This window comes from Typopeltis vanoorti, chromosome 13 (assembly GCF_054136105.1).
Source record: "Typopeltis vanoorti isolate ZY-2024b chromosome 13, IOZ_Tvanoo_1.0, whole genome shotgun sequence".
NCBI lineage: Eukaryota > Metazoa > Arthropoda > Arachnida > Uropygi > Thelyphonidae > Typopeltis > Typopeltis vanoorti.
In genome coordinates, this window is record NC_143561.1 from 106388590 (window position 1) to 106401952 (window position 13363).

At 36.6% G+C, this 13363-nt stretch overlaps 1 protein-coding gene across 1 annotated transcript in view; it reads left to right on the forward strand.

The window, feature by feature from the left end:
* The window catches only part of Cul2 (cullin 2), a 427362-nt gene that overhangs the window by 58724 nt on the left and 355275 nt on the right, over positions 1-13363 (forward strand). Inside the window, exon 3 of the mRNA XM_090403159.1 lies at positions 10339-10419. The gene's annotated coding sequence lies outside the window, so the exon portion shown is untranslated. The remainder of the gene's footprint in view (positions 1-10338; positions 10420-13363) is intronic.

Sequence of the window (13363 nt, forward strand, 5' to 3'; positions counted from 1 at the left end):
AACCACACAAACACTGATAAATATAATGATGCAAAAAGAATGACTTAATTGTCACTAAAATCTTCCAAAAAGAACTTATCCTTTGGCACCGATATTCATCACTTGCATGATCTTCTATCCTCTTGCTGTTCATTAGCATCAGAAAAATACTCAATAGTCTATTGCAATACTGCAATTCTGAGAAGGATGCTGACCTGCAGAGTTGAGAGTTATCGTTCCATTGTGTAATACCCTGATCAGACCACACTTAGACTGGTCCCGGATTTGAAGGGGTTAAATTAACTGTGGAAAGGATACAGAAGCAGATAACAAAGATGTTTTCAGAACTGTACAATGTTAGTTATGAGGATCGGCTGAGAGAATGTGGACTAAGAGTTTAGTAGAAAAAAAAAAGAGAGGTGATATGATTCTCTTTTAAACTGTTGAGAGGTGGTTACAGGGTTGACACTGGGAAGTTCTTTTGCTTGGTTGAACAGCAGGAAGGAGTGATGACAAGGGTCCATCTCTGGAAGTTACAAAAGGAAGCTGTGAGCAAGAAAGTGAGGAGTAGTTTCTTGGCATAGAGGGTGGTTGAACTGGAATGCATTGCCTGATAGAGCAGTGAGAGCGAGAACGGTCAATGAGTTTAAGGAGTGGTATGATACTTTGTGTTTCCTAGGAAGGACCTCCCACGATGAGTCTTGACTCCATGAAGGTCTGAATAATAATAATATATAATATATGTTGTTTATTTCCTTAAATAATTTCATTATGGTTGATATTGGGGGAAAAAGACTTACCATCTCCATCCTTTCTTTCTCTTTCAGGTAAAATAGCTGGTATGAATTAAAAAATCAGAAATTAATTTTGAATATAAACTGCTTATTTGGGAAATCTTGCCATGGTAATTTTGTAGCTTTTAAATGTATGTTGACAAACAAGAAAACGATGTTCAGATGAATTTTAAAATCTGCAACCTTCTTTATATAAGAAGGTTATACACAGATGGAGGCAGACATAAGATGGAAAATTGTTTAGCAAGCGTATACCTAGAACAACCAGTAGACTTCTAGGGATCTTAAGTAACACCCGTTTATGAATTTTTGGGAAGACAATAATGTGAGAGAATGTCCATGTTAGCACTTTAATTCTTAAAATCTGCATTCCATCAGTATCCCATAATGGCATGGCCTGGTTAGCATATTTGTTCTCCATCCAAAGGCTGCGGGTTTGAATTCCACTCAGGACATGGGTGTTTGTGATTGTCTGTGAAAATACCAGTGGTGGCGGGTGGTAGATGGCATTGATGTAGACGATTATGGTAGTTGTGGTTCATTGTAGTTGGTGGATTTGAGTGGTGGAGAAGGAGAGTTGTAGAGTAGGTGCCCTCCCTCGATAAGCTTTTGGACTCTTAGGGGGTGTAATAATAATAATTTAATGTATAAGTTTGTTTAGTCTGTGGATCTCACTTAAGTGGGATTTTAGGAAAGTGGACAGTGTATGTAATTTTGGAGCAGAATTGTCAGCTTCCTGTAGGCATCTTTTCAATCTTGGACCACCACCACTATTTTCCCCTTGTTGGTTTTTTTGATAAAATATTCTTTTTCAGAGAATATAAGGTTTTTATGACCAGAATAAGTCAAATTAGGAGACAGAGATGCAACCATAGCAAATCAGATTTGCTTCACACCAAATTCTTTTAGTTTTGTTAAGGAATGTTGTGCTGTCCTTTGTTAATGGGGGTGAAGAAAATCGATAATTATTGGTACTGTTTTAGGGCTAATAGCATGGTCATAATCTTTCAAACATATAGCACTTCCTGAGTGAGTTGACTGGAAACATTCCACTAATTAGTTGAAGTTAACTGGGGCAGAAGAAGACAGTGATGGGAGATAGTTGAATAATTGATCCGATTTCCATTTCAGGTTGCTTCCAGTTATAATAAAAATTCTGTGACTTTGAATCTTTCTGGTGTAGAACTAAAGTATTCAGATGATGATAATACCAACAAGAGTTCATTGATTGAACATTTGTATATTTGGTTTCTTTTTTCTTTTTTTCCTCACTGGTCCTCTCACAGCTGCATTTCAAAATTTACTATATGTTTCCTAAAACTAAAGAAGTCATTGAAGACCTTTCCTTTTTCCATGTTTTTGAGCTATATATTTTACACTATATGAAGGATTTTACTTTCAATTTTTTTTTTTATCAGATTCTGTTTTGGAGTATACAAATATAATAAAGAGAACCATAGTTTTGTTAATTCTGATATTCTACAATGAAATCCTATTTCTCTTTTAAAAAAACTTTTCTTGTCAGTTTATGGTTAATTTTGTAATCTAAATAACATTACCTCTGATGAATTTAACAATTTAATGTTTAAAATCTGAATGGTATTTGATAACATAAGTAAATATTAAGTAAATAACTAGTTTGGATGATTAATTTATATACAATTGTAATCTCAGCTATCTTTGGGAATAAACATTGTACTGTAATAAATCAGAGCTTATTTTGTGTGTATGTAGTATATATCCCTGGTCATGTTACTTTATTATCAGGAAGTGTTAGATTGGATTTGATAACACAACAATCTCTAACCTTGTAATTGGTTATGTAATTCTGACCACTGGCTCGTGGGGAATCATATGGGTGAACAGTCTGTTTTTTGTTTATAAAAGCATGAAATGTTTTCATCCAACTTATTTTTTAAAATAGTGAATTAGACCGTTAATAATTAATGGGTTATATATTATTGCACTGTTTTAATTTTGCACTAGACCTTTTTTTATAAGAATTCTCATTTTATCACCACTTCTGTTTGTATTTATTTGTACTTTTTCTAGTTGTCTCTTTTTGTGCACCTTTTATTCAGTATTTGCAATATTTCTGATATATTTGAATTTCTGTTGAAGTGAGAATTAACATCATATACATCGATGCAATTTTTATGGTAATATGCAAGTTCCTTACTTGAAGTAGTAAAAGAGAAAACTAATGAAAAAAAATCTGAAAATGGTTAATGAATTATTATTATTACGGGCAACTCCAAGGAGTCGACAGACTCATCGAGGGAGGCCCTAACATCATGTCAGAAACAACTATTCGTCTTCCACACAGTATCTATCATACCTCGCCTTAAACTCATTCATGGTCATAGCACCCACAACAGACTCTGGCAGCTTATTCCACTCATTTACCATATATATATATATATATATATATATATATATGAATATATGAATATATATCATACCTCGCCTTAAACTCATTCACGGTCATAGCACCCACAACATACTCTGGCAGCTTATTCCACTCATTTACCGTATATATATATATATATATATATATATATATATATATATATATATGGGGTGCTTAAGGGTCAAAGCTGTATAACTGAGAGGAGACCTCCACATAGTCTTTAAAGGAATGCGGAGAACCGACCAGGGCTTCTGACCTAATGTCCAATCCTCACCTTCTCGTGGTGCACCCTGTTGGGTATCTACTTTGATACTGAACGAACGAGGATGGGCTGGCAATTTGGGATTTAGCCGACCAAATTGTATTCTTATTGGTTAAACCAAAATAAAAAATGATGGTACAACATGACAAAATTTCATGCCGGCTGGGGCGTCGCCCGGTTAAACAAGGCCCCCCGTTGTTTTCGCCAGGGAACCAGGGCGAACAGCGAAAAGTCAGCTACTGGAACAAATCTGAAAACAAACACAAACTCAACATCACCAGAGTTAAAGATTGGTACTATCAACATAAGAAGCCTGAATGGCAAAGAAATGGAGCTAGCTGAGGAATTAGATAAGTACCAGATCGACATAATAGGGGTGACTGAAACAAAAAAGACCAAAACTGGTGAGATCTTTCTGAGCAATAAATATAAAATGTTATATTCAGGCAATGACAATCAAGGAAAAGAAGGAGTAGCCATAGTATTCAACACAAAATACGAGGCTAATCTTCTTGAATGGCAGTCAGTCTCAAGTAGAGTAATGTGGGCAAATATGAGAATGGGGAACTGGACAATGAGACTTGTTTGTGCCTATGGTCCCACAGAAGGTTCTACTAAGGTAGAAGTGGAGGAATTTTTTGAGGCTTTAGAAAAAGCAACTGACACAATGAAAAAGGAAAAGTTGGTCCTTGTTGGGAATCTAAATAGTAGAGTAGGAAATGATTGTGAGACATACAAAAATATTTTGGGAAAATTTGGAGAAAAGAGCAAAGCTAATAATAATGGCAAATATCTGTTGGATTTCTGCTCAGGACATGGACTGGTTATTACTAACACCATGTTCCAACATAAAAATGTGCACAAATTCACATGGAGAGAAGAGGCTAGGAATAAGAAAAGTCTCATTGACTATGTTATTGTTGATAGTGATGTTTTCTCCCTGGTGCAGGATACCAGAGTGTACAGAGGATTTGAAATTGGAAGTGATCGCTATTTAGTCTTGAGCAGGATAAAATTGAATTTCATATTGAAAAGAATAACATGTAAGAAAGTTTTAAAGCGAATAAAAGTTGAGCAGCTCTCAGATGTGAACTGTAGACTAAAATACAGAAATATTATTGAAAAGAAAATGAAAGAGTTTGAGAACAGGAATCAAACCTTGGAGATTCAGTGGCAAACTCTGAAGGAAACATTGATTGATTCTACCAGAGAGGCATGTGGTGAGGTTGTGTGTAAGGATAAAAAAAATCAGAACTCCCTGGTGGACACAGGAAGTTAAAGAGGCAGTGAAGGAAAAGAAGAAAGCATATCAAAAGTTCCTGGCAAATAAGTCAGCTTTTACTCTTACAGAATACAGAGACAAATGCAAGAAAGCTAAACAGTGTGTAAAACTAGCTAAACAAAAGTCATGGGAGAACTTTGGCAAGAATATAGAAAATAAATATCAAGAAGGTGGCAAAATATTCTGGAGGTTGTTGAAGAAGCTTAGGAATGGAGGAAAGAGTGCTGTAAAAGGAATTAGAGATGATAAAGGTGAAATGGAAACAGGAGAAAAAGATATCCTTGAAGTATGGAGTAATTACTTTGAAAAACTGCTAAATGAAACAAGCAGTGATGACAGCACAGTGATAAAAAAACACTGACCAGGCATGCAGTCAGGAATACATATCCATACTTGAAGTAGAAAAAGCCATCAAAGGCTTGAAATGTGGAAAGGCAGCAGGAGTAGATGATATTCGACCAGAAATGCTGAAGTATGGTGGTATAAGAGTCTTACAGTGGCTGCACTGCATAGTTCAGAAAGCCTGGACAGAGGGACGAATTCCCGATGATTGGAGTAGAGCTCTCATAGTACCCATATATAAAAAGGGAAATAAAACTGAATGTGAGAATTACAGAGGTATTTCCCTACTGAGTGTTCCTGGCAAGATCTATGCAAGTATACTTGAGAAACGGTTGAGAAGAATTGTGGGAGAAAAGCTTGGTGAAGAACAAGCTGGATTCAGGCCAAATAGAGGCTGTCAGGATCAGATCTTCACTTTACGACAAATAGTCGAGAAAGAATGGGAATATAACAAAGATCTGTATTTAAGTTTTGTCGATTTGGAAAAGGCATATGACAAGGTGCCAAGAGAGAAGCTATTCAATACGCTGCAGTTATATGGTGTCAATGGGGCATTATATCAAGCAATACTTAGTCTTTATTTGAGTTGTGAGTCAGCAGTTAGAATTGAAGGAAGTACAGGAAGATGGTTTAATGTTAAATCTGGTGTGAGACAAGGATGTACATTATCCCCTCTGTTATTCATTATCTATATGGATCACATTATGAAGGAATGTGGTATTAAACCTGATATCAAAATTGGAGATGTTAATGTCAGCTCTTTGCTTTATGCGGATGATGTTATACTTCTAAATAAATCCGCTACAATTCTGCAAGATTCTCTGACTAAATTGAATAGCTGTTGTAATAGATATGGTATGAAGGTCAGCAATAAAAAGACAAAGACAATGAAAATAGGCAGAATCATTGAAAATGTCAACTGTGTTGTGAATGGAGAACCTGTGGAACAAGTAAAACATTTCAGCTACTTAGGCACAATTTTTACTGAAGATGGTAAACTAAATATAGAAATAGACAACAGAATCAGCAAAGCTGGTATGGTGGGAAGTCAATTGAATAAATTCATATGGAATAAGAAAGAAATTAGTCAGAATACTAAATTAGCTGTATACAAGACTGTGTTCAAACCAATTTTAACTTATGGATCTGAGAGCTGGGTCAGAAGTAAAACACTTGACCAAAGACTAGAGACCGCAGATATGAGAGTCCTGAGAAAGATTAGAGGCGTGAACAGATGGCATCAATGGCAATATCATATTAAAAATGAGGATATTAGGAAAGAACTTGACATTGTCAGCATCCAGGAATGCGTTAGCAGAGCTAATCTCAGATGGTATGGTCACTTAAATAGAATGGGAGAGGAAAGATTAGCAAAACAAGTGTTCTCTGCCAGGTTGGCAGGAAAACGACCCAGAGGAAGACCAAGATATAGGTGGATTGATATGGTACAAAGTGCCTTAGACGATAGAAATATAAGATCTGATAATGTTGGAGTCTTGACAAGTAACAGACTGATTTGGAGGAAAATGGTAGATAGGAAGTTAGTAATGGTGTAATTTTTTCATGTAGTACTGTCATATCCTGTACACCCCTTGAGGGTACATGGCAGGAATTTGATGATGATGATGATGAATATATATATATGAATATATATATATATATATATATATATATACAGGGTGTTCGGGATAAATTTGACATATTTATAATTAATTATATTTTTCCGTAAGTTACATGTATTAACACACACTTCTCTTCATTTAAAAGTTTGGACCCTTCTTCATTCATATACAAGATGTCAGAAAGGATGGATAGCTGGAACCCACCTGAATCATGGAAGAGAATAACTTGTATCATGATGATTCGTGCCCGCCATCAAAATAAGGATATTACGACTGCTGCCCAATGCTCCCTGAATACAGTAAAAACAATCAGGCATGAACTAGAGACTTGCAATGGTGACTACGAGGATGTAGCAAGAAGAAAGATCCCTAGCAGACGATATGATTGCGTTCGTACAGCAGAATTCCTCGCAAATCTGCAGGAACAGGTGTTGAAGAACCCTGGCATTGGAATTCGGGCTTTGTTCGTGGAGTTGCTAACTGTAGTCAAGCCCTGGATAACAAGGGTAGCCAATGGTAGGCCGTATGTATGGCAGCAGGATTCGGCCCCTTGCCACACCTCTGGGAAAAGTCAAAAATGGTTGTCTGAAAATTTCTACGACTTCACCAGTCCAAATGTTTGGCCTCCAAACTCCCCAGACCTTAACCCCATGGATTATTTTGTATGGGGCGCAGTTGAAAAAGACACCAATCGCACTTCCAGTAATACAAAAGCCCAGTTAATGGATAAAATTAAAACAGTTTTTGCGGCCCTTCCCAGGGAGACTGTAGCATCAGCTTGTTCGAGGTTCCGAAGCAGAATTGAAGCTGTGATCGATGCTAATGGTGGTTATTTTGAGTAAATCTTGTTGATAGTATTGTAATTAACTCTGCCTGTAATGTTTTTTTGTCAATTCATTAAATTTAATAGATACAAAGAAGATTTTCTTTTTCCTTACGAAACTGTCAAATTTATCCCGAACACCCTGTATATATACAGGGTGTTCGGGATAAATTTGACATATTTATAATTAATTATATTTTTCCGTAAGTTACATGTATTAACACACACTTCTCTTCATTTAAAAGTTTGGACCCTTCTTCATTCACATACAAGATGTCAGAAAGGATGGATAGCTGGAACCCACCTGAATCATGGAAGAGAATAACTTGTATCATGATGATTCGTGCCCGCCATCAAAATAAGGATATTACGACTGCTGCCCAATGCTCCCTGAATACAGTAAAAACAATCAGGCATGAACTAGAGACTTGCAATGGTGACTACGAGGATGTAGCAAGAAGAAAGATCCCTAGCAGACGATCTGATTGCGTTCGTACAGCAGAATTCCTCGCAAATCTGCAGGAACAGGTGTTGAAGAACCCTGGCATTGGAATTCGGGCTTTGTTCGTGGAGTTGCTAACTGTAGTCAAGCCCTGGATAACAAGGGTAGCCAATGGTAGGCCGTATGTATGGCAGCAGGATTCGGCCCCTTGCCACACCTCTGGGAAAAGTCAAAAATGGTTGTCTGAAAATTTCTACGACTTCACCAGTCCAAATGTTTGGCCTCCAAACTCCCCAGACCTTAACCCCATGGATTATTTTGTATGGGGCGCAGTTGAAAAAGACACCAATCGCACTTCCAGTAATACAAAAGCCCAGTTAATGGATAAAATTAAAACAGTTTTTGCGGCCCTTCCCAGGGAGACTGTAGCATCAGCTTGTTCGAGGTTCCGAAGCAGAATTGAAGCTGTGATCGATGCTAATGGTGGTTATTTTGAGTAAATCTTGTTGATAGTATTGTAATTAACTCTGCCTGTAATGTTTTTTGTCAATTCATTAAATTTAATAGATACAAAGAAGATTTTCTTTTTCCTTACGAAACTGTCAAATTTATCCCGAACACCCTGTATATATATATGAATATATATGAATAACAGTAAACGTGTGATTCTTACTTGGTTACTGAGTTTCAGAACTCATTGCAGGAAGTTCCTTTCTTTTCAGTATCATCTGGACTTCTAAATTATTTTTATTAACTGAACATTTCATTTTGGCAACATATTTCACATTCTTTCACCATCTGAAAAATATACTCCATTACTAAACTTCCAGAGATGACCCCCCCCACACACCTCACTCTTTCCTCCTTATTGTATATTGAAAACTACCTCCCTGTTATCTGTCCAGTTTACCATCTTATAATTTCTTCCATCACTTTCAATTATTTATCATTTTACCAAACTTCATATATTGTTTAAGAAAATTAACAACATAGGATTGAATGACTAAAAATATTTATTTAATTACTTCCTATATTTTGATGAAGTTAAATCAGTATCTTCAGGGATTAATACACATGTATTAAACACATGCAGTAACAAAGATGAAAACTGAAGAGATACAGGAAGACCTACAGTCCTATAATTATGCCACCATTTGACTGTCTGCAGGAGGGTTCCCCATATGAGGGGCAGTTTGTTAAGGATGGGATAGTTGGTAAGAGCTGTAGCAGATTCGAAGAAAATCCTCTCGAACTTAAATTTGCTTTGGTGGAGTAAGGTGACTTTCCCCCCACTGGATCCTGTGCTAGGTATTCGGGGCATGCTGGAAAAAAGTTTTAAGTATTTATTATTAGTATTATCATTTAAGAGAGACCTCAAGGGAGTCAGGGAATCGTGAGGGGAGGCCACATACTACACGCACCAGCTATCATACTTATTCTTGAATTCATTCACACTGCTTGCACACACACAACATCCATTGGCAATCCATTCCAATCACGCACCACTCTGAGAGAAAAATATAGCCCACACCCTCTTCTAAGCAGCAATCATTTTCAGCTTCCAAGGTTGCCCTTTGGTCCTTTCCCCACTCTCCATAAATTGAAAAATTTGATTAATTGAAATCCTGTATGACCCTTTCCGAAGTTTGTAAGTCTCAATCATATTACCCCCTCTTTCTCCTGGTTCCTAGTTTTTACAGTCTACAAATTCTCAGTCTGCCTTCGTAATCAGTATTCCATAATCCTAATATCATTGTTAACACTCTCCTTTGCACTCTCTCCAGGGGGGGGGGCTCCTCTAGAAAATACTCCTTCAGTTGGTGGCTAGAATTTAATATATAAAGGCTTCTTCTGCAGACTAGCATCATAGGCTTTATCATCCACAAACCTAGTAATTTTATTTGCATATTGTAAATGAAATAGAAATAAGACTAAAAACAAAGCATTGGTAAATTTAGGAAGAAATATTTACTTTAATTTTATTAACTTTTAGATTCTAGTCAGTGTATAGGATAGAACACTATGTTTTAAAAAGAGAGCTGTTGGATATCAGGATCCCCCCCCCCTTCCTCATGAAATTTTGATACTGTTGGCAGGTGTCCAATTACTTGCAAACCACTGATCTAGGTTGAAAACTAATTTGCATTTCTTCAGAATTAAACATAAAAGTTCATATTTACATTCCAGGTCTATGAAGTTGTAAATTGGCAGAAATAACTTAGATGGTAACTAAATTTTGATAAGTGTCTTAAAATAAACCTGAACAAGTAATGTTTATGAACTTTAATATTAGTTATGTTTCAGGTAAAATTAAAGTGTGATTTCTCTTCTAAAAGCAAAACCTTAATTTTAGATACTAAATGAATATATTTTATTTTTCAGATTGAATTTGAGGTCATGAATTTGCTTAGCTTTTGATATAGAATGACACAGGCTATTATAAACTTCATTGACTACTGATAGGTAATGTTTTGATTGCATTTTTTAATAAATATATAAAGTGACCTTTTTTGTTAAATGGCTCTGACTTAACTGAATTTATTGGGAAATTTCAAAGAAAAATTTGAAATTGATTTGTGTGAGTGTCAAACTTTTTTTTTTTTTTAATTTGAAGATTAATTAAATTAGTATCATGGTATTGCATTTGAAAGTAACTTGATGCACCCAAGTCAGTGGCAGCTTACATCATAAGAGAAATGCAACTGGTTGTATTATTAAATCGTGGTTCTAGTTCAGTATTCTTTCAACTGGGCACATTATTGTCCAGTTGATATCTGTGCTTTATTTTTAAAAATGAGTGCACAAAGGAAGCCCTAAGAATAATTCTACCATACTAGTCCTAATTAGAAAGACTTTAAAGTGTTAAACTACTGACATTGGTTGTTTGTGATTAGGCTTGGTCACTGTGAAAAGATCAGAAAATTTCTACTCAAATTATTATTATATGGGTACCTCTATGGAGTCCAAACACTCATCACAGGAGACCCAACAGCATGGAAGCAAGCCTTTATCCATCCTGTCCCTAAAAAGGAATATAAAACTCAGATATCAAACTGGCTTCCCATTGTCCTCATCTCCCTGCTATCAAAAGTAATGAAGGTTATTAATGGCCATCTTCTTCACTACTTAGAGACTCCCACTCTCATTCTACTGCTAACCTTTTACTAATGTTACTCGCCTTAGGACACAGGCCATGCGAAAGTTTGTAGAAACATACCTGCTTACTCCTAATATTTCCATGGATTTGATTGTGTATGGCACAGAGGTCTTCTTACCAAGCTACCATCTTATGATTTCCCTCCTACCAGTTGTGACTGGATTGCTAGTTTCCTCTCTATCGTTCAGTTTGTAGAAACATACCTGCTTACTCCTAATATTTCCATGGATTTGATTGTGTATGGCAGAGAGGTCTTCTTACAATGCTACCATCTTATGATCTCCTTCCTACCAGTTGTGACTGGATTGCTAGTTTCCTCTCTATCGTTCATTGTGTCTTATGGTGGATAGTTTCCTCTCATTAGATTTTTCCATTAATGCTGGAGTATACTCCCAGGACTCTGTGCTGTCCTCATTTTCTTTTTTATTTCTATATATATATATATCAATGACCTCTAACCTCAAATATCTTTGGTATTGCTGATGACAATACTCTTATAAGTTTCATAGTTGTGTTCAGAACCCTGGCCTATAGCAGCATGCAATGTGTATTTTGTCCTGTTAAACTCTTCCATGTATTATCACCATTGGTGATTTCTACTCTGGTTAATTTTAATTGTTCTTCAAACATTGAAGTATCTCCATCCTTTCTGTCTTCTCTGAATACAGTGAACCCATCACTGTATTCCTTCCTTCCTGTTCTATTTTCCAGGTCTTTCAGATGCCTATAGTTTTTGGTTTCACTACACTTCCAACACTAAGAACTCCTTGCCTTTATTCTTCATGCTCCTAGTATAAAGAACTGGATTCATCAAGAATAAAGAACACTCACTGGACTGATGAGTCTTCAACTTGGTAGGAGGGAGATCATAAGATGGTAGCTTGGTAAGAAGACCTCTCTGCCATACACAATCAAATCCATAGAAATATTAGGAGAAAGCAGGAATGTTTCTACAAACTTTTGCATGTACCGTGTCCTAAGGCGAGTAACATTAGCAAAAGGTTAGCCATAGAATGAGAGTGGCAGAATCCATACTGGTGATTACTAATTAACCAGTGGGTCTCTAAGTAGTGAAGAAGCTGGCCATTAATAACCTTCATTACTTTTGAGAGCAGTGAGATGAGGACAATGGAAAGCCAGTTTTGATGTCTAAGTTTTATCTTCCTTTTTAGGAACAGGATAGATAAAGGCTTGCTTCCATGCTGTTAGATAGATGTCAGTTGAACATGACGGCTTGCACATCAAACTCATTCACATGGGTTTGGTGTCATGTTGGAAGTACAAATCCTTTCAACCATCATCACTACCCCATTACATCAATAATGTACAGTTTCTCCTACACAGTATACCCAATGAATATATTTAGCGTATGGGTAAAATACAAGAAATTAATGAGCAAAACTATAGTATTTGAGTTAACTATTTGATGGCACTATCTGGGTGTAAATGCAAGTTCCTGAGGTCTCTAGAAAGGAAAATGTGGGGCAGTCATCAGTGATATGATGCATAGTCTGCACAGCACCACACACAAAAAAAGGTAACTGTGAAATTCCCCACAGATGTAATAAGTGGCACATCAACCTTGTCTGGCCTAAATCTGTTTAGCTGAGTTCTTAGTACCTGATTACAGATCTAGGTACTTGTTTGAAGTTTATTCCAGTGTCTTTACCAGTCCTGGGGCCATCATCTGGTACTTCCACTAGCTGCATGGGAGATCTGGAAGTAAGATGACGAGCTGGAGGTGGAGAGATCTTGATGTATAAGAAAGTAGATGTTATTTCTGATTTTCTTTATTTCTTTGATGGTAGCTTCTTCTCTTCCAAAGCATGGAGGAGTGAGGACACATACTTAAGACCCATTGAGGACCCTACCTTAAGGAATTTCACTGTTGTACACAAGGACAGAACTGGAGGTGGTCCTGCTCATGGAAGAATAGCTATCCTAGTGGACAGTCATACTCCTTTTTTGTCATGCCCAACTTAATACTGCTCTAGAAGCAGTAGCAATTTGCCTATCCATGGGATTTCTTATTACAGTAGGTCCAATTTATGTACCACCAAGTGCTGAGTTAAATGAAATCTATCTTGATAACTTTATCCTGCAACACCTCAACTAATACTTCTGATGGTGACCTTGATGTGGGAAAGAATGGGTAACCATTGGAGAGGAGTAGATCGTAAGGTACCAGAGATGATTCTCATTATCTTAAGCCGTATGTCCATGAGAGCTATGTGGTAACTTTGGCTCAAA